The sequence below is a fragment of the Vicugna pacos genome, chromosome 14 (genome assembly GCF_048564905.1).
Source record: "Vicugna pacos chromosome 14, VicPac4, whole genome shotgun sequence".
NCBI classification, from domain to species: domain Eukaryota; kingdom Metazoa; phylum Chordata; class Mammalia; order Artiodactyla; family Camelidae; genus Vicugna; species Vicugna pacos.
The window spans coordinates 14806275-14826888 of record NC_133000.1 but is presented as its reverse complement, the minus strand read 5'-3'; the positions used below and the strand labels follow the sequence as shown (position 1 = coordinate 14826888).

Genomic DNA, 20614 nt, shown 5'->3' with positions numbered 1-20614 from the left:
ATGCAGAACCGAAAAAAGAAAAAAAAAAAGCTATTAAAAAAATCAGAAAACAGAACCATTCAGTTCTTGTCCTTTAATCTTTATACAGTAGCCTTAGTTCCAAGTCTGGCTGTTTATATTTTGGCCTGTGGGTTCTTACGTATCTTTACTAGCTTTTGATCTATCAACTTTTCACTTTTACAATCTTCTAAGAAAAAACAGTCATTTTGAAAGGTGAGACAAAATAAAGTGTCTTGCTTAAGAAATCAACTTGAAAATGAATATGAGTAAATGGGAATATTTAACTACCTTAAGTTAATTTTCTTAGATTTAATTTAAAAATTAAAAATATAGTAAAAATTATACATTTAACATAAATTAGTGATTTTCCCCCTCACGTCCCTATACATAATATGCAACTTTAATTTTGTTTCCATTAACATTTTTGTTTAGGTATATTTACTTCTATCTTACACTATTCTAATTTCAGTTCATCTAGTTTATATAAGGCATTATTGCATTTAACAATGACATTAAAAAGTTCAAGACATGTCTCCTAAGCTCTTAAATCACCCTAAATGCAACAGAATTCACTGGTCAATTTTTGAATTTCTAACTTTATCAAAGTAATGAGCAGCAGAAATAATTTACTCAAGGCGGCAGTGATACAGAACAGTGAATCTGAAGCCAGGAGATCCAAGTTGGAATCCTGTCCCTTATAAGTTTAGACTTTAGGTTAGTTATTTTAGTCCACAGAGCCTCAGTTTCCTCTTTATAAAATGGGCCTATTAATGCCTACCTCATAGACCTGTTCTTAAGATGGTATAATCCTAAACTTTTATGAGCCCATCTAGCAGTGAACATGTATTCTATAAATGCCTGTAGGATATGAAACACACTTCTGACAAACTTAGGGTTTCAGTGGACTGTGAGTCAATATGAACTAACAGAATTGATGACAAAGAGAAAGTTACTGGAATCAGGCTGCATTAACAGAGTATCTTATTCATAAGAGATAGACTGTATTTTCTACCTCAAACCACATTGACAATACTGGGGGTTCAGTTCTATATACAATATTTTAAAAGGAATACTGACAAAATGTAGCAGACCAAAGTGAAATATCCAGCATACCAATGGTCTAGAATTCATACTATGAGAACCAGTGGAAGGACCTGTGTATGTTTAGCCTAGAGAAAAGATACAAAACTATTTTTAGAAGATATATCTAGGGCCAAAGATGAAGTTATATATCAAAATGAAACCTCTTTCCTACAAGAATTTTATTTGCCATCAGTTATTACTGACACAAATACAATTTTTAACACTATGGAAAAAGTCTATTTATTATGGTTTTAATTCTAGTATTCTGAGGGCTAAAATAAAATGAATGTAGATCAATTTAAAAACTGGCTTTTAGAAAAATTCAATGTATTTTACTAAGCTGTCTTGTTAAGGATTTGGAAGATAAAATTGCCAATTTTAAGTCCTGACTATAGGAGACCAAATACTAGAGACATAAAGAATAACCTGAAGAGTAAAATTAAGGAAAAGAAAACTGAGAAAAATTTTAATAAATTTATTATTGGATATTAACAGGAAGAATGAAATTGACAGTCTAGGCAAAAATTCAGGTGCGATTGCTGATAAGTGGATATATATTTATGCCAATCTGCATTCAATTTATTCCTGTTTTTATAGGGAGATAATTTTGAAGAATCAAACGGATAGGCAGGGGCAAAACTGAATAGAGTAGTCTGGGATGTTATCTATTGTATTTATGCTAAGAACTTGAAATCCCTATTATACCAGAGTTCATTATACTTGTATATTTATTTCCTATTTAAATCAGGGCCTGTGGTATAGAATTCTGCCCTGTTTTCATTTTCTTAAGAAAATATCCAAAGTAACTCTATAAATAGTAAGTTCTCTACTATTCTTTGAGTCATCTATCTTGAACCGATAAGTTGTTCAAGGTGGGAAAACAATGAATTCAACCCCTTTCTATAATTTTGGCACTAAAATTCAAATTTTATGGTTACACTTTTGCTGAGATTAGAAACACAGCCTTAAACATTAAAGCTCATATTTAACTCAATCATCCTGTTAAATATATACATGTCAAATATATAAAACTTTGAGGACAAGAACACCTGGCATTATTGAATTAAGCATTGTCTAATTCTCAAAAATAGCTGTTATTTGAACAATAATTGAAAAATGATTGTTGCATACTGTCAACTTTATTTCACAAATTATAAAACAATGTACAGCTTTAAGAGCCTGGAATTGATATGTTTACTAAATTAATATCAACTGATCATATTATTAAGTTTGCAAAGACTTCTTCACCACAAAATACTGACAATACCTAGCACCCTTATGAATTTTTCTGCTTTGGATTGTAACACTCTTTACTATAATCCAAGTGCCAAAAGAGCAATTTGATTTTTTTTCTCATTTGGCACATAGCTTTCTCTCAGAAACATTCACATTATAAAATTCTTCAAGATAATTAAAATTTCCTCAAGAGTGGCACAGGTAGACAGTAATTTACACAAGTAAATTTCCATTACAAATAAATTAAAAATAGGAGAATTTTCAGCTATATCTAGGGATTCATACCAAGAGTATTAACTTTCATTGAAAACACAACACATTTTATATCATTTCCCATATTGATTACTTAGTGCCCTACTGATTATGACATTCTGATTTTATTTGCAATACTTTCAGTAAATCCTACTTTACACAGTAATTCAAGAACTGACAATATTTTCTAGAATGGTATGATTACATGCCATTGCTATTCTATGGCTAACTAGATAACATTTCTGAAAACTTATCTTTGATAATCAGTCCAATGTGAGAAATAGTTGTAATTTCTTTTTGGTAGCCTATATCATGGATACCAGGCAAATTTAATAACTTCCTTGAATTACAAAGTAACTTATCTCCATTAGTTTTGTTTACAGGACTACTAACACTGATAGCACTGAATAGTGAAGTTTTTGCTTTACTTTCCTATTATAAAGTCAATGTCTTAAATTTTTTGTTGTTGTAGATTAAAGACAGAAAAGCAATGATCTTAACGCTGACAATGAACCTAAATGTTATTTTATTTAGCACCAAATGATACACTTATTTTAAATTCACATAACAGAAATAAAGAAAAATCAAAGCATAGCTCAAAAAAAGAAAAAAGTAGGAAAAATTATGACTATTTCTGAATATTTTATGTTAAGCAACAAAAGTTTAAGACCTTAAAATTGGAAAACCAACTTGAAAAATATTTCATCTCCACTCAATTTGTAAAACTGAACCCAAAACACTGCCATTATTTAATTTTGACAGTATCAAATATATGGAACAGTAATATTCCAGTTTCTGGGATATCCATATTCCATAAGTGAAAAATTAAAAAAAATCCCTATCTTAAAGAAACAATGGCATAAAACAAACAGTAAAAAAAAAAAGCAGAAGAGTGAACATCCACACAATCATAAAGAATCAATGAATACTCTCACTGTGTATCTATCTTTCTGGGTATTATTTAATTGCAAACATCACCATTTTAGTATCTAAGATTAAAGGTAACTCCAGGCATACTACCTAGGAGAGACAACAGAAAACATTCCAACTATGAAATACAGCAAATGATCTATGTTTAAAAGATGCTGAAGAATATCCAAAAAAGGCTGCTTGCTTGGAAGTTTATAAAGGAGATGACATGAGCTTAAGAATGTGATGGTATCTGTACTTATAAATCTGTTGGGAATTAAATGATACTTTTTTTTTTCCTTTGGAAAAGTGAGCTGCCCTCCAGTCTACAGTAACAGTGCAAGACCAATTGAAAAGATTTCTTTTTCTAAGAGTTAAGTTGAAGAAAAGCTGAGCTGGCTTCCAAGGGACCAATTAAGAAACCCAAGCCTGGATTATATAGGATTCTTTGGGGATTTGCAAATGTTTCCATTCTAGTTTTCCACAGACAAAAATATAAAGGGAAAAAAATCAGAAAAAGAAGTGATCTGTGGCATTTGGCCACTACTTTTCAAACTGGCTCATTATTAAAAGTTTTCAATATGTAATTGATTCCTACCCGAAAAACTACTTACTGAGCTCAATGGCTGATCTATGATCATGAAGTCACTCTTGACACATACACATTATTCACTGGGTCACTAATGCAATGGTATGAGGTAATGTAACAGAAGTATCTGAAGCACTAGTTTTCATTTAAACAGCCCTATTCTTCAATATCAAGAACAGAAAGAGACACACCTGAGTTTCTTTTATTTAGCGATATTTAGATTAGCTCAAGGAATTGATGGAAGAGAATCTTTCTTGTAACTGATTTTAGGGTCTCAAATTTAGGGAAATAAATATCTTCTGCATTTACCATGATCTGGATTTTGAGAGTTTTTCTAGGGGTATAATATCAATTTCAGGTAATCTATTAGAATTATTCCCTTAGAATTTGTAAGTTTCTCAAAAGTTAAATGAATCAGGGTAAAAATGTTTCTTATTCTAAGAAAGAGGTGTGCATGTGTATATATAAAAGGAAGGAAAAGGGATTGCCTTCCTGTTTTTCCTACCTCCTGAAGTTTAACAGCTAAATTTTAAGCACCTCACAAAGAAGTCTGCAGTATAATCTAGCAAAATGCAGAAATTATTTTTCAAGTGGGGAGAACATTTCCAATTTATAAAACCATAAAATAACTGTCAATAGCATGAATAATGATGATAATAAAAAGGACCATTACTTATTTGTAAAATTCTTTGAAGGAAAAAGGTTTACAATTATGATTCTTAGATTTAGAGATAATAGAGCCTGGCTGTAAAGCACTTTTCAAACAGAAAACTTACCCAAGGCAATGGCATTATTCTTGCTCTAAACTGGACTAAATAAATACCAAACTTCAATGAGTTGGAGGTAGAGGGATGTTAGAAAGTTGTGATTCTAGAATGGTAGAAAAAAATTCAGAAATAAAGCAAAACATGACACTGAACTTTTTATAGCAATAGTAGGGGGACTGTGAGTTAATACTTACAAGGTAAGAACTGCTGGGCTACGTAAGGGGCTTGTTCTATTATTGTCTTCATTTTATTGTTACTAAACCTATGAAAAAGGTAAGAGTGAAGACTATAAAAATTTGATCACATTACTTAAGTTAGAAAATTTTCAACTGAGGTTGACAACTATTGTTTTCTGATTCTTACGTAGCACAGAATAATCACAGATTAGAAACACCCAGCAGCAGATTTATATATTTCAGTCCAGAGTACTACCATTAGTTTTTAAAATACACTTTTCTGTTACTATTATCTTCTTGAAGTTTAAAAATCAAATATGTAAAACTCATTCTTCAATGTCTAACTTGGAACACACTGAGGCTTCTGGAGGACATCATATAAGTGCAGATATTTTAAGATAAATTCAAGATCATACCTCAAGATTGACCAGTCTTTCTCTTACACACATACACATGTATATTGCTGCAATATCTAAAAATCTATATATTGCCTAATTTCAAGAATTCTCTTATAATACAGTATAAATACAAAGCTTAAATTGAAGCTCAAAATTCATGAAGAAATTTCTGAAAATAGTATGCTATGATTATGATCTATGGCCAAAAGAAAACATAGTTGTGAAATTGCTTGAATTAGAGTAAATGAAATAGTAGTGATAAAATAAGAGAAATTATTTTCATGGTTGTCCTTTACTTACAAAAGTAGGAAAGATTAAAAGCCAGTGTGCAAAGGAAAGAAAAATTACAGTTCATCTTTTAAAATAAAAGAATTTAAAAATATCCTAGCAACTTAACTTGGTTAGATAGTTTGATTTCTGTAGGCCATGATTATAGTTGTAGTTCTTACACCAACTAATGGTTTTAAGTACTTACTACAAGACACAGAATAGAGTGAATTAACCCAATCCATGCTCTTAATGGAGTATTCCAAGTGTATATCTTATTGTAGAATATCTTCACCAAAAAAGGGACAGTACTTTTTCCCACTTACTTGAAAAGATAAAAATTTCAAATCCACAGGAAAAATCAAGAGAATAGCAAAATAAATCCCCACATCCTACTCCTGGCTTTCCAATGCATCTGCATTGAATTCTAATATTCTGCCATGCTTATTTATTTTTAAAGAAAAAAGACTATACACAAATAGTTGAGTCCCTTTTGTACCATACCCTGGATTCCATTCCCCTCTTTCCCAAGACATAATCACAATCCTGAACTTGCTATTTAATTCTTATGCATCTTTTTACATTATTATTACAAATTCAGTTATTGAAAATAACATATATCATTGCTTTCAAGCTTTACATAAATGTTATACTGTAGCTAACCTTTTGCAATTTGTTTTTATTTGCTGAAGTAAGACATTCATCATGATGATACACATAGCTCTCACTTTAACAGCTGTAAAACAAACATTTTTCATCACGTGACTGTGTCACAATTTGCCACTCTCCTATTGCTTAACATTTACACTGCTTTCAATTTTTTCCTATTACAAGTAAAAATAAACAAGACTTTTCCACAAATGCCTGAGTTTATCTAGAACATCTAGGAATGGAATTGTTGGGTCGAAGCCTATGTATATCTTCAATTGTTGTAGGATACTGCCAAATGCTCCCACAAGCAGCATATAAAAAGCTACCCTTTCTGTATTTTCTCCAATACATATTTGGAAATACATTTAAGAAAAATAGCTACTATCTAAATGAAAATTTAAAAAATTCTTAAGTGATCAATCCCTTCTGTTTTAATTATGCACAGGTCTAATAGAGGTATTATTTCATTATGTTCCAAATAAACAGACTTAAAATTTGGTCCAAGGTACTTGCACAAAAATTAAGCTCTTATAATATAAATTTTCCTTATGTGATTAAGGAAATAACAAGATTGAATCTAAAACTACTGTGGTAGAAATGATAAGATTCATAGTTAGTTAGTGAGCTTAGATTCATGATGACCAAAGAGGAAAAAAATAAAGCAGAAAATATAAATGGTTTATTGGTGTGAAGAATCCTTCCCCATTTCATTTTGGAGAGTATTCTCACATGTGGTGCTTCTAAAAAAAACTCACTTAGAGCTTGTAAAAAACACAAATTCCTAAGTCTAGCTCCAGAGATTGATTCAGCAGATCTGGAAAAATACTTTATTCTAAATTATTCTAGTACAGGTGGTCCACAGACACTTTACACATTAATTAGTAGAAAAAAAATAAGGTGTTTTCAATATATAGCATTACATAATTCACTTTTTGGTTAAGGGTAGATAATAGTAATTAATATGTTATCTGTTAAATTACATCAACATGTTAAAGAAAATATTCTAGTATTAGGGAAAAAAGACAAAAATAAACAAACAAAAAAACACCCATGGCTACCTTTTTAAAAGAATGCTATTACAAATGTTGGACTGTAACTTGGGACATTAGGCTTATACACTAATAACATCATTTGCAGTTTTTCACCAAGAATGCTACAGATGCAATCAGAACTTAGTAGAAATCCAATATTCATTTCCTTTTAACTACAACCTATTGGAATTTTAATATAAGAGGAGAAAAATATAGATATGAAGGTTATGCAAATCTGTGTGAACTCAAATTGTAAAAATAAAAAACACTCTTCTACACTATTTGAAATTACAGAGTCCTAATTCCAAAAGATTTAGGATAACCTAAACTTTTCAGATACAAAGTTCAGATATAAGGCATTATTTTAATAGTGAGAAAAAAGTAAAGACTTTTAAAGAGTTTCTATCTGCAGCCTGCTTTGTCTTTATATAAGCACAAAGTAGTATAGGGTGTGTTCTTTTTAGTTACAGTGAAATCAACACAAGTTTGGCCTTGTTTAGACTGGGCTCTAAAATCAAGATAATATAAGCTTAGAATTTGGTCCCAAAGTGAAAGAAACACCTCTGTGTGGCCACAGTCAACTTTTCTTTCCTCAATGTATTACCTAACTTGTGTTATTGGCAACTAAGGATTAATAATTTTTTCCAGTTTACCAGCTTAAAAGTGAAAAGCATGAAATATACCGCATATACTTTCAGAAGCAAGACTATTTTCCATTTATACAGATGGAATTAAGTGAATAAAAATTAAATAAACCAAAACTAGAGTAAATAGTAAAAAATAGTTAAGAGTCTAAGAGCTTTAAGCATCTGCTGTTCTCTTTATGCTACTTTGGGAAGAAAATACTTTTTTTGTCAAAGACTGTATTCATTATATTATATATGGGTTCCTACCTGGTCTGTAAAAGCTGATGGGTGCAGGCTCCTTTGGCCACTATTATTGTATACTGATGCTATTCTGTACAAGCAGCAGCAATCTCCTAGTCCTTGCTCCCAACGTAAGAAGCAAGAACAAGGGCTGTGGTGATACTTGTTTTTTCACTGTTGCTGCCACTGAAGCAGCAAGCTGAGAAAAGCATATGCCACTAACACACAGAAGAAAAAAATGATTCAGCTCAACCTATCCAGAAGCTCTGCTTGTATAGCTACATGATAAAATTATTTAAGAAGAAATTTTTTCTTTAAAGAGTAGGATGGGGAGATAAGAAAAGACAAAACTGGTGTTTTGATTAGAAAGGGTATCTATAATGTATCCAAGGGGAAAACAATTAATGACACTTTAACACCTAAGTTTAAATTTAGCTGTTCAGTTACCAAAATTCTCAGAAAAGTTTTAACCAGGTTCAGGGTGAATTCATAAAGAGTATCTTCTCTACCTATTTTCCTGGAAAATAAGAAAGTATCTAAATTTCAATCAAGAAATGAAATTATATTATGCTTAGAAAAAGCCCCAGTCTCCAGGTTCCACTTATCTAATCACCACCATATGTCTGACATTAGACACTACTAGCAAATAAGTAAGATTTTAGCTCAGTTTTTACAAAAGTTCCAACTAAAAATAAATTTTACTCATATAATTTATCTACTTTGTATAATACAAAGTTAAAAACTTACTAAGCACATAATATCAACTGATGATTAAGAAACAGAAATAGTTGTTCTGTCAAACTATTTTTTTCAGAAAAATTAAAGACAGAAAAAACTATTTTAAGTCAGAAAAATTAGGACATATGTAAATTATTTTTAAAAATGCTAGAACTGGCCAATAAGTTTAAATAATAGCTACTCAAGAAAGCTAGGTCTGAGATTTTTAAAAAGGTGTAAAAAATAGTAATAATTAAAATTCAGATAATCTATTAAAAAAACCCCAATCTTTAATTTTTATCAAAACTGAAAAAGTAATTTTTCTGCTTAGCAGCAGCTCAATAACAAATAATGCTAATAATAAAAATGAAAAAAAAAAACCTGAGGATCACAGGATAACAAAATCATTAAGTGTATTTGTTTAGTATGAAAGCTATACAATAAAAAAGAGTAACAGCAAATATCAAAGAAGGATTTAAAAAAATTAAGACATTTAGAAACAGTAGTAAATTAATCAACTATTAGCCAGTGGGTTAATCAGTCTTAGCAACTGTATTTGAAACATGCTGTATGCTTTTCTTCCAAGTGACTTTAATCATGAAAATGGGAAAGTAAAACTAAGCCAAATCAAATAAAATACACATATGTACAAAACTGCTTCAAATAAACATTTAAACATTTTTCATTAAGAAATTGTATCTATAATGAATTATTAGCAAACATCATAACCTCTATTAAAAAAAACTGTTATTACCGACAAATTGCTTAAAATACGTTTGTCCTTACAAACTAGAAATATACATCAATGACAAATAATGAATAATTTCAAGTCCCTTCATACGTAGATAAGTTAAATTACCTCTAGTTTATCTAAATATTCTTTCCACTCTAAGGATAACTATTTCAATAAAACTACAACCCTGACAGTATAACTGTATTTTAGGGGCAATTAGGAATTTTCCTGAAAATGAATGTTATTTTAACCCTGAAAATGCATTTAACCAAAAGTATAAATATGACAAAAATAAGATAGAAATCTATCACTGAAAAAAAGATAACACAATAAATCCTTTCCCCCAAATCCTGTCATAATGAACAACATATTAAAGCTTAGTTAGATACAGATAATCAGGTCTGTAAATTTAAAACAGCCAAAATCCTTACAAAATGTCAAATGTATTTACAAAAGGGGTAGTTAAAGGATAGCCAATCACATATAGCAGTAAAACCCCTTATTAACCCATCTCCAAAAATAACACATACTACTAATTAGGTTAAAGTTTCTCACTCTGTAAGAACTGACCAAAAAGAAAAAAAAAAAAAGACTGTTATTATCTACATTGATTCTTTCAGATGTTAAATTATTTACTAAGCTAAAAATTTGGAAATTTATAAGCCAGTATACAGCTATACAAGCAGGACAGTTTATGATGCTAAATACTTGTGTCCAAACAATAAGTTTTGACAACACAAAAGATCACAATCATAAACTCTCTTAATTAGGAACAACTCTGTGGATTTATGTCTTTTTCTACAATATAAACTCAAAAACTGTCTCTCTTACCCCATTTAACTCACTAAGGCTGTGTGTAAAGATACTTGGATTGAAAGTGATGATTTAAACCTGAATTTTTTTTCAGACTCAAAAACTGTATTTTTCACTTTTCATCTTCATGTTCTCTAACCTCAAAAACACTGTTTAACTTAAAGGGGAAAATAGTTTTCATTTTCACCCTATTCAAACTAGCTGCTTTTTCATAACATTCTCAAATCAAAGTTATGAAGACTTTCTATACCTTGTATCTATCGCAAATCACCACCTTACAGTATAATAACATCAATATCTGAACCTCGCCCTTAATTTTATTTTAATATTTTATTTTAATATTTTACTTAACCTTAACTGTTAACGGAGTCAGATCCTGGATTATCTAATATACAACAACACAGAAATACCTAATTTTTTTTTAGTATTTTAATTGTATCTTAATGTTCAAACTTTCTTAAACACACAGAGAATTTGCTTAAAAATTTTTTTTTAACACTGTTTAAAGATAAAAGTAGTTCTATGACCACAGGGATAAATACACTTCACTCTTAAGACTAAATTACACTTTTCTTATGAAAACAAACCTGTACGATTTCCTGTATCTTAAGTATATAAAGTAGTGAAAAAATTTTAAGAAAAAATAATAGGATATTATATTTTAGTAAACCTTACTCTATTTAGCAAGTAGTGTTTTAAAAAATATTTAAATAATACTATGTTTAATACTTTTATCATGTAATTAATACCTTACTACTCAAAAATTAACCAAGTAATACTTAGTTAATGCTGTTCAGTGAGTTCATTTTCATTACACCAGATTACAATTTAGAAAACAGTCAACTTTTTTTTTTAGCAAAGTATCTGAAATTTTCAACTAAAACTATAAAATAAATTTTATTTCAAGGAAAATAAATATGCTAGAAAGTGGTTCTGTGATACAGATTTTGGAGGTAAAGACAAATCACTAGCTGTTTTGGAATTCTGCAGTTTATTTTTGAAGAGTTTGCAACTTTTGATATGAACAATTTAAATATTTTACTCAGAGTACCTATGAGTAAGATACTAGTTTCTGCTTAAGAAAGTGGGTTTTTCAGTTTCAACCAAACTGACACTTTTGGTTAGGATAGTACTTGGAATACTTTAAATTATCTTAAAATATTTTCATTAATCTTATCTAATTTTGTAAGCTCTGTCTACCACTATACCTATCAAAGAACAGAGTACCAAATTCCATTTGATTTAAATCTTCCATTCTATAAGATGAAAAATCCACTATTTAATTCTTTTACATATAACACTGTAATAACAACTATAAGAAGAAAAACCAAATATAAGTATATATACTTATTTTTAGAACAGATAAATTCACTTGGAGTTGGACCTAATATAATACGATAAGTACATCCACTATATAAACAAATCTAAAGTTTTAATAAAGCAAGAGAATTCGATCTTGGCCACTTCACTGGATGATTTCTGCCTATTAATAAGTCTTTATTGATTTTAGCTCATTTAAAAGTTCCAGCTTTACCAACTGTCTAGCTCAGTTATATTACAAAGTTATAAAACTGTATGCTTTTAAAATTCATTAGTATACCTTAATCTCCTATCATGTTCCAATGCATTATATGAACGTTCAATCAAAGAAGTTAGGTTGTTCTCCAGAATTGGCTCTCTCCTAAAGGTCAAAACCTGCAATAAAAATGTCATGTATTATAGCATGAAGACACTCAACAGATTTCCGCCTCCTGCAGTTTCACAATTGATCCCTGAATGCAGAGGTAAGATCTTCAAAATGACCCCAATCTTGCCTATGTTCAAAGAAACCCTAACTAGAAAATGTTTTAAAAATAGTAATATCTTGATTAGAAACACCTGTGATATGCTTTATCATCCGAAGCCTCTACAAACAAATCAGATTAATATATTTCTGCTTTCATTTCTCTTTAGGGCATTCATTTTCAAAGCAGTATAGATGAGTGTGTTTATGTAGGTAGTTAGAGGACTAGTAAAGTGGACTCTGTAAATAAAATATCAGAAATACAGTTTCTCTGTGTTTCTAAAACTTACAAAATCCACACAGTTTAAAAAGTTACTAAAGGAATAGAGACAAATTTTAAACTACCTTTACCCCAAATTATCATATGTTAATGCTGACAGAAATTACCATTTTCAACCTTAGTCTTCTGCCAAGCCTGAGTGAATAATAATATTGGTATTTCCAAATATTTTAAGATATCACAGTCTAACAGAGTAAAACTTAGAATTTACTTTTTAAACAAATTAAAATATTTATAGTTATAAATGGATGACTATTGGGGCCAATAGTTTTTTAATGTGTCCAAGTAGAGGTGGTGTAATCAAATGTATGTAAGTGGCCTTTTCATTTGTTTCACTTGAATCTTAATAATTCAGTGGCAATCAACTATATAAAATTATTAAATTGTTAAATTACCCAAAATTTATAATGTACTATATGTGAAACACAATGCTCTGAGTATTCCATTCTTATTTAAAAAAAGCTTAGGAAAAGAAATGATAATCACAGAACTTTATTTCTCTGGAGCCAAATATTTGATTGTTTTATGACAAAAAAACATATATAACTCACAAACACTAATCCTCAAACCATGATATTTTTAAAAATTAGAATAATTTCCATAGTTTCCTCAAAAGATGTGGACAGTTTTCTGTATGTGAGCATTCCAAAAATTAAGATATCTAAATATTTAAAAATCACGGGACAACAGAAGAAACCAATATGTACTTCATGCCAAATGTTAAGTTTTTAAATAGTAGAAAAACAAAAAATATTAGATAATAAGGAACAAAAGAGGTTTAGATATAAGACAAATATTAAATCAAATGTGTATGATAAAAAAAGTACAACAATCCTTGAAATACTAAAATTCAAATCTCAAATCTATTACAAAATACAGCTTTTTTATACTCAGAACCCAAGACATCTTTCCAGTGTATAGATTCTTTAGTGAAATAAGACAGAATTTAACAAAAGTATATTAAACTTCTCATAACTTGTTAAATATTAAGAATAAAATTTGCGCATGTATTTAGTATCAAATTCCAATATTTTAAATTTGTCTTTCTAAAAGAAAGATCCTTTTAACAATCTTTAAGGCAGGCAAAGGAAAAAAAAGGTAAAAGAAAATCATTTCCCTACAAGAAAGCAGCATTTATAGGAAAGCTCTACAGTCACTAATCAGAAAAACATATAAACGCATATTACTAATGTGACATTCTACCACTGATGTTACTCTTATAATATTAAGACAATGACGACTTTAAAGTTCTAATACTGTCACTTATAAAAATTAAGTGCAAAAATGGCTTAATCTCATTTCGACACTTATTTGAAAGAAAGTGGTAGTTTATTACTGATTTTCTTTGGTCTTAAGAGATTTTGGGGCTACCAAATTTCATCAAGTCATAGTTTGAATTCTAATTACATGCCAAAATTAGTTGCCTGGCACACAGTGTTTCAAAGTTTGCTGAATTAAAGCAAAACAAAACAAAACTACATGTACACTAATACCCTGACAATTTTTTCTAAGATGTGTTTTCTTGTTATAAATGTGGTTTTTACTTATAATCAGACCAATATTTCTGCTTCTTCTAAAAAAGGGTTAAAAACAAATCAGTGAAGATTAGTAAGCTTTATTAAACAACAAAAAAGACAAGCCAATTTTAGGCTAGTAATATTTTAATAAGACAAATTTTTATATAATAAAATTTCAAAATCACTGGTAAATATATACTCTAATTGATTTTTTTCTTAACTGGAGAAAGCTTATGCATCATGTAGAAGAAATATCTAATATAGTCTTTGGGTATTTTTTTTTTTCTTTTTGTAAACCAAATCCACTGATCAATACTTTGGATTGAAGTATTTTGTGACGTTCTGAATACATACTAATAAATAAACAGATAAAAATAAGTATGTCTTCACAACACAACAAACAAAAGTGTAGCACACAAAGCATGATGAAACAAGGGATCCAGAACATGCAAGCTACTTTGAAATTTTCATCCTTAGCTCTAGATAAACATTAAAAATGATACTAATCTTTTTTTTTTAAAAAAAAGCAGTGTTACATTCAAACACCTGAGGCTTTATTTTGGAAATGTTCAACCAAAACAATAGCATTCAAAGTCTAAAACTGCACTTTTATTTGAATTTTTAAAAAATATTATAAAGGCCAAACAAATGAAAATCAATGCTACCAGGAAGACTGATACCTCACCTTTCCTACTTCCCTCTCCCCCACAATATGTAAACAAAGCTTTAAAAAGAGCTGAGCTACTGTAGCAACACCTTTCCCCACCATTGTTTTCCTGTGGTAATATAAGACTTTTCTAGTCCTTACCATAGAATAGAAAATAAATCAGAATTAACAATTTTTGCGGAGACATACAGATAATATACATAATATAATAACATACATGTGCTGGAACTCATACCTACATGCCTACAAATCTAAAACCAAAGTCTTCCTCTTATCTAGCGCCACATAAAAGGGAAAAGATTCTTACTGCTGTGAATTTTATTTAGGTGCTAGTGTGTTCTCAAGCTTTAAGTGTACAATTTTAAATAAAGGAGTCCTTTCACTTCTTTTAAAAATGGCTTATTAAACAAAACAATCCTTCACCTACCACCTCCCAAAACAAACAAAAAAACCCCATAAACCAAAGCACTAAAAAAGTATGGTTAAATTTAACCAGCCTGGTGGAATTTAATGCCTTTCCCCACCCCACCCTCAAAACTCTCGAAGTCACATAATTTGAATGATAATTAAAACACACACACACACACACACACACACACACACACAGAGCAAAAAAAGCAAAACCCACTAGTTTTGGTATCTTTGGTAAAATTACATTTAAAATAAAAACGGGGTCTTCTACAATTTCATTAAAGCAAATTTTATAGAGGATAAGTAGCATCTTTTATGAAATTTTCATGAGATGATTCAAATTAACAGCTTTGAAAAAAGGTAATGAACATAGGTTGTGTCATTCTAATTCTTGTTATGAAGGCAATACAAAATAGTACGATTTATAAACTCAGCTATTCCACTTATTAATATAAGTCATATTTATAGCCCTATAGAAATTCACAAACGTCGTGGGATCCTTCCATTTGAATATTTTCTAACAATGCACATGTGACCTAACGTGAGAATACAAACTCTAAGTTTCAAGATTTCAACTACTGCTCATAAAATGATGTAAATTTCTATTAAAAATATCTTTAAAAAAAACCATCTACAGCTATCTTGTTTATCAGTAAGTTTACCGATTTTCTTTGAAAACCACACCCGCCTTTTATCAAGATGCAATTAAACGGAATGACAAGCTTGATAATAGAAATATAATGACGGCTGTCTAAAGCAACATTAAAGAAAAACCAGCTGAAAATCAACCAAATATAACACAACACACCCACACTGGTGTATGCAACATATTTCTTTATAATGAATTTATGAATGAAATCATACACCCGCACCTGTGCTACTTACCGGTTATATTGTCTAAATGAAGCAACATAAATTTCTTGTAAATAAAGTTTTAAGTCCACCGCAATGGCTGAATTAGCAAAACCTATACATCTTCAATTAGATGTGACAAGTTTTAAAAATGTATCTGATTTTTGTGTAAAATGTGGAAAAGCTCATTCTTAACATTAAGAAAATTAAAGTTTCTTTTCATGAAAATAAAATTCTCTCGTAATCTGCATCAAATATATGTAGCTTAAGAGGAAATTTTTTTGTCAAAGGAATAAAAACCCTGAACCCTACAGTCAGTTTTTAAAGAATAAAGAACGGAGCAACATATAAGTCTTGTAATTTCAGCTAGAAGAATTATATTTTCTCGAAAATCGCCTTCTCTAGATTTTACTCTTAATATACATTTCAAAACCACTCGAAAATCCTTTATGGAAGAAAAAATATTAAACACCAGCATTTTTTCTTTTAAACTCCCCGTCTTAGCGTTTCATAACTATTTCCGTGGTTTTCTAAAAGTATAATTTTTGGAAAGTCGAGAATTACAGTCTAGTGTTCAACATTCAAACCCCCCAGTCCCGCTTCCCTCCAGCCAATCAGGGGGTAACAAGTTCGGTGTTTTGGGAGCTCCGTTAGGCACAATTTGAAAAACATCACATTGCGCTCTCCTATTCTCTTCGGGGAAAGATTCTAAGTGAGGGCGGGTCCCTCAGTCTTCATAGAAATAAGAAATCAATCAATCGTTACATCAATTCCAGCGGGAAAAACTCTTTAGGCAGGCGGTCCTAAAAAGTGTGTGACTGTGGTCCCCATAAAGCGTTATTCCTCTTTTTGAACAACTGAATAGCTGCTGCAAAAACCATCTCCTGCATATTAGCAACTCAAAGCCGCGCGCCCCACACGCAAAATATCACACCAGCAAAGGGTTAATCCAAGGCGCCTTCAGCGCAGAAAAGGATTCAAGATCCACTGTATCTTCAATGACGAATTCTACAAAAGCGATTATCTATAAAGTATTACTTAAAGTAGTCACTAGATCAAATCATTCAAGAGTTGCCGAGTAAAAATCGGTATAAACGACGAGAAAAAAAAATTACTAAAGGCAAAGACAAATAGCCCTCTTCCCTCCGCCCCAAACTCAAGAGAGTTCCCAAGAAAAGGTGGGGATTGCAAAATTACCGTTAAGTTGTCCGGTTAAAGACTTTTTGGGAGGAAAACATCAATACAGTTTCAGATTGCCTTTTTCCTTGTGACATGTTTCAAAGACTGGAGAAGGAAAAAGTCTTCTAAGAAAAGTGCGACTCAGAGAAGGAAATCACAAGGTCGAAGCCCCATCTTTCATCTCACCCATGAACACTCCCCCGCCCCCCTCCAAGAAAGAACGACACCATGAGAGCAAATGACAGAAATGCCGAGCAAAAAGCGAAAGTCCAGCATCTTTCCTAGGAGCCCGCTAAAACCTCAAAAGCCTGCCCCCGCCCCATCTTGCCCAAATTGGAAAAGCCAGAAGCGGTGAATGCTACCCTTGCCTGGACCGAGTCGCGCAGAGCAGGAGGACGGCGTGGTGAAACTCACATTCCTAGGGCATCTCATGCTTTTAGCATCAAAGATGACAATATACATGGCTGGGTCCCGAGGAGGGCACTGCCCGCAGATCGGACCGGAGGCACCCGCTACTCCGGGTCCTCAATTTTCCGCCAACCTTAAGTTTCTTGTCAGGGGAAGACGGCCGTCAGCGGGCCGGGAAAACTGCGGTGAAAGACGGCTCGGTTCGGCAATGGGGGAGGGGGCGCTCGTCCCCCTCCTCCTGTCAAGGAGCCGCGGCCTGCCGAGCCCCGCCGCGCCGGGTCCCCGGCCCCGGGCGGGGGGTCCTGCTGACAGATCCATTGGGCGGCGGCCGCTCAGCCGCAGCGCGTCCGCGTCCCGCTCAAACTGCAACTCCCCTCCCCCCACGCCCCCGTCTCTCCGCGCTCCCGCCACATTCCGCCCGCCGCCGCCAGCTTAGACACCCAATTACCCCCAACCCTATCTCCTCGCATTTTTTGCGATTAAAATTAAGGCGGACTCAGGACCCACTCCTTGCATCCGCCACCGCCTGCCGGTCCCACCACTGCCACCTCCCGCTCTACTTCTTCAGGCTCTTACCGGCTGCGCCAACCCTGCCGAAGCTCCGCCAACTGCCCTTTGCTCGAAGTAATTTTTGACGATTTTTTTAGTGATTTTTTGGCGTAGTCCTAGTGGCGCTATACTCTCGACAGGTTATCCCGTCTCTTCAGCTAGATTGATGAGATCAGGCATCACTCGAAAATGGCGCCGAAAGCGCTGAGGCTCCTCATTCAAATTCGTTAGAGCCAACCCCGTCGCCCCGGGGCATGCCGGGAACGCGGGCTGCCTCCACAGCTGTCAATACCGCCTCCTAACCCCCCTACTCTAGCTTTCCCGACACTTCTGCTCATGCGCAAACTCCTACCCCCAACCCCCGCGCCTTGAACATGCGCAGAATCGTCGGTTGTTCGCCGCTCTCTCTCAGCTTCCTCAGTCGTAGTCCTCCTACCTCTCCTTTTGCGCGTGCGTGCAGCTCCTAGGCTCAGCCGCTGAGGTGGAGGAACCGTGGAGACTGCGGGCCCGAGGGTCCATAGATGACACATCAGTCGGTAGGCATTTATTCTACTGTTCAAGGAAAACAAATAAGGGTGCAGCTTAGGCAAAAAGAAAAACATATTATTGCCAGTGTCTAAACTCCTAACAACGGAATGTGTCTGAGACCGTGTGTATGGATACATGTGTACTTAAAACAGCTCCGCCGGTGTGTAGAGCTCTTGCTGTAAGTCAACACTTTACGGAGGGAGATACCGCCTTAAGCCTCTGAACAACTTTATGAGGTAGGTTCTATTATTAATCTCGGTTTGCAGACCAGGTAACTAAGGCTCAGAGACTTTAAGTAATTTCCCTAAGGCAGCACAGGTAGCGAGCACGTGGACGAGTCCGCATCTGTCAGAATCTGGAGCCGGGGCTGTGCGATCCAGCCTGGGCAAACACAGGAGGCGTGGTTTCCCCTGCTCCACAACTGACAGTGTGTGTGAGTGTGAGTGTGAGTGTGTGTGTGTGTGTGTGTGTGTGTAGCCCGGTTCTAGGCGCTTTCATCGAATCCCAGTTTCCTTTCTTGGTTTTCCTTGTTCTTAAACACTCTGATCGGTTTGGGAGAGGTGAATGGGTTATTGGGCAGTCGTTGGCATCACAGGGTGATTTTTAAAAAATGGGTGGTAAGGGAACTTGATCTAGCAAAGACAGGTTTCTGTTGTGCGACACGCTGACAAAGTGATAACAGCTAGATACCACGTGTTGACTACTCTGGGCTGGGCATGGGGCTAAGTAAACGCTTTAAGGAATGATTATCTTTATTGCTCACAACAGCCCAATGAAGTAGGTGTTATCTTTATTTTATACAGGTGGACACCTGAGACTCTGATTAAGAAACTTGCCCCAAAGTTTTACAACTAGTAAGTAGAAGCACAAGACCTAGGCATATTTGTTAAACGTCAGAAACTGGGCGCTATGGTAGGACAATAAATGATAATAAAGTTATCAATATTTGAACACCTTCTTTAAAAACCTCTTTTAATCATTCATTTGCTTGGGAGAATTATCCTACCTGATCCAGATTATTAAGATGAAAATTTAAAACAACATAAACAATAGTGCCATTGATCCTAAATGATTACATTTTAAGATTATTTTTGACTGGTTGCTTTTTTCCTGATCCCAACTTATAATTAATTTTCTAAAGAATCCAACAGTTTAAAATCTGGCATTGTTACACTTTTTTCTCGTTTTTGTTGTAAAACAACTTGTGATGAATCACAACAGTTTGAGTATACAAGGACATACATCATTGTGAGGGTTAAAAAAGATTGCATATAAAAGTGCCTGATTTCTAAGAAGTAAGGAAATGGAAGAAAGTTAGCATGGCTTGCATTATTGAGGTACAACTGGAAGAGAAATGGACTTTAATAATCTGACATCATCAAGAAGTAACATGGCTGAGTAGTTATGTCTTACATCTCTATGGTACTTTTGTGTACTGGTTAAGTGAGTTGATTCTGGAACCATACTGCTTGGGTTGGAGCTCAGCCCTGCTACTTACTAGCTTTGTGACCCTACATGAGTTATTTTTTCCTCAGTGTGATCTTTTGTAAAAGGATTATTGCTAGTATTTCATCCAGTTGTAAGGATGTAAATGAGCTAATATGTTGAAGACATTTGAACAGTGCTTGGTATATTAGTAAATGTTAGCTATTGTTGTGAGTCAGTCATTGACACCAATCTCTTAAAATGGTTTCTTTAGAAGGTGTTTTAAAAATAAAGCTAATTAGGAATTAGCATTTGTGTTCAAGAGGCCCTTAAAATGATAAATCAGCCCGACAAATTATTTTTGCCAAGTAGAGTAATGATTTCTGTCAGATGAATAAATATGTTAATCTGTTTTGCCATTTCAAAGAGTAACATGAAAATGTAATCGTTTTACTGCTTTTCTAATTATTAAAGTTAAAGGGAAAAAAGGGAAAAAAGCAGGCCAGTCTAAAATATAAAGTAAAAAC

The 20614-nt window shown here is 33.0% G+C and overlaps 2 long non-coding RNA genes across 13 annotated transcripts in view; one reads left to right on the top strand and one right to left on the bottom strand.

The window, feature by feature from the left end:
- The window catches only part of LOC107034144 (uncharacterized), a 95464-nt gene that overhangs the window by 43168 nt on the left and 31682 nt on the right, over window positions 1-20614 (bottom strand). For 6 of the 10 annotated variants that reach the window (XR_012079969.1, XR_012079975.1, XR_012079973.1 and 3 more), the window contains exons 1-4: window positions 18162-18448; window positions 12089-12183; window positions 5031-5098; window positions 4846-4939 (exon numbers count right to left, since the gene is read on the bottom strand). This is a non-coding gene — a long non-coding RNA (uncharacterized lncRNA). Of the gene's footprint in view, window positions 1-4845; window positions 4940-5030; window positions 5099-12088; window positions 12184-18161; window positions 18451-18570; window positions 18687-20614 lie in introns of those variants that run through there. The other 4 variants (XR_012079976.1, XR_012079972.1, XR_012079978.1 and 1 more) reach the window with 4 other exon arrangements.
- Window positions 18535-20614, top strand: part of LOC107034146 (uncharacterized) — an 85583-nt gene continuing 83503 nt past the window's right edge. Inside the window, exons 1-2 of one of the 3 annotated variants that reach the window (XR_012079981.1) lie at window positions 18664-18898; window positions 19466-19516. This is a non-coding gene — a long non-coding RNA (uncharacterized lncRNA). Of the gene's footprint in view, window positions 18899-19465; window positions 19517-20614 lie in introns of all 3 variants that reach the window. The other 2 variants (XR_012079980.1, XR_012079979.1) reach the window with 2 other exon arrangements.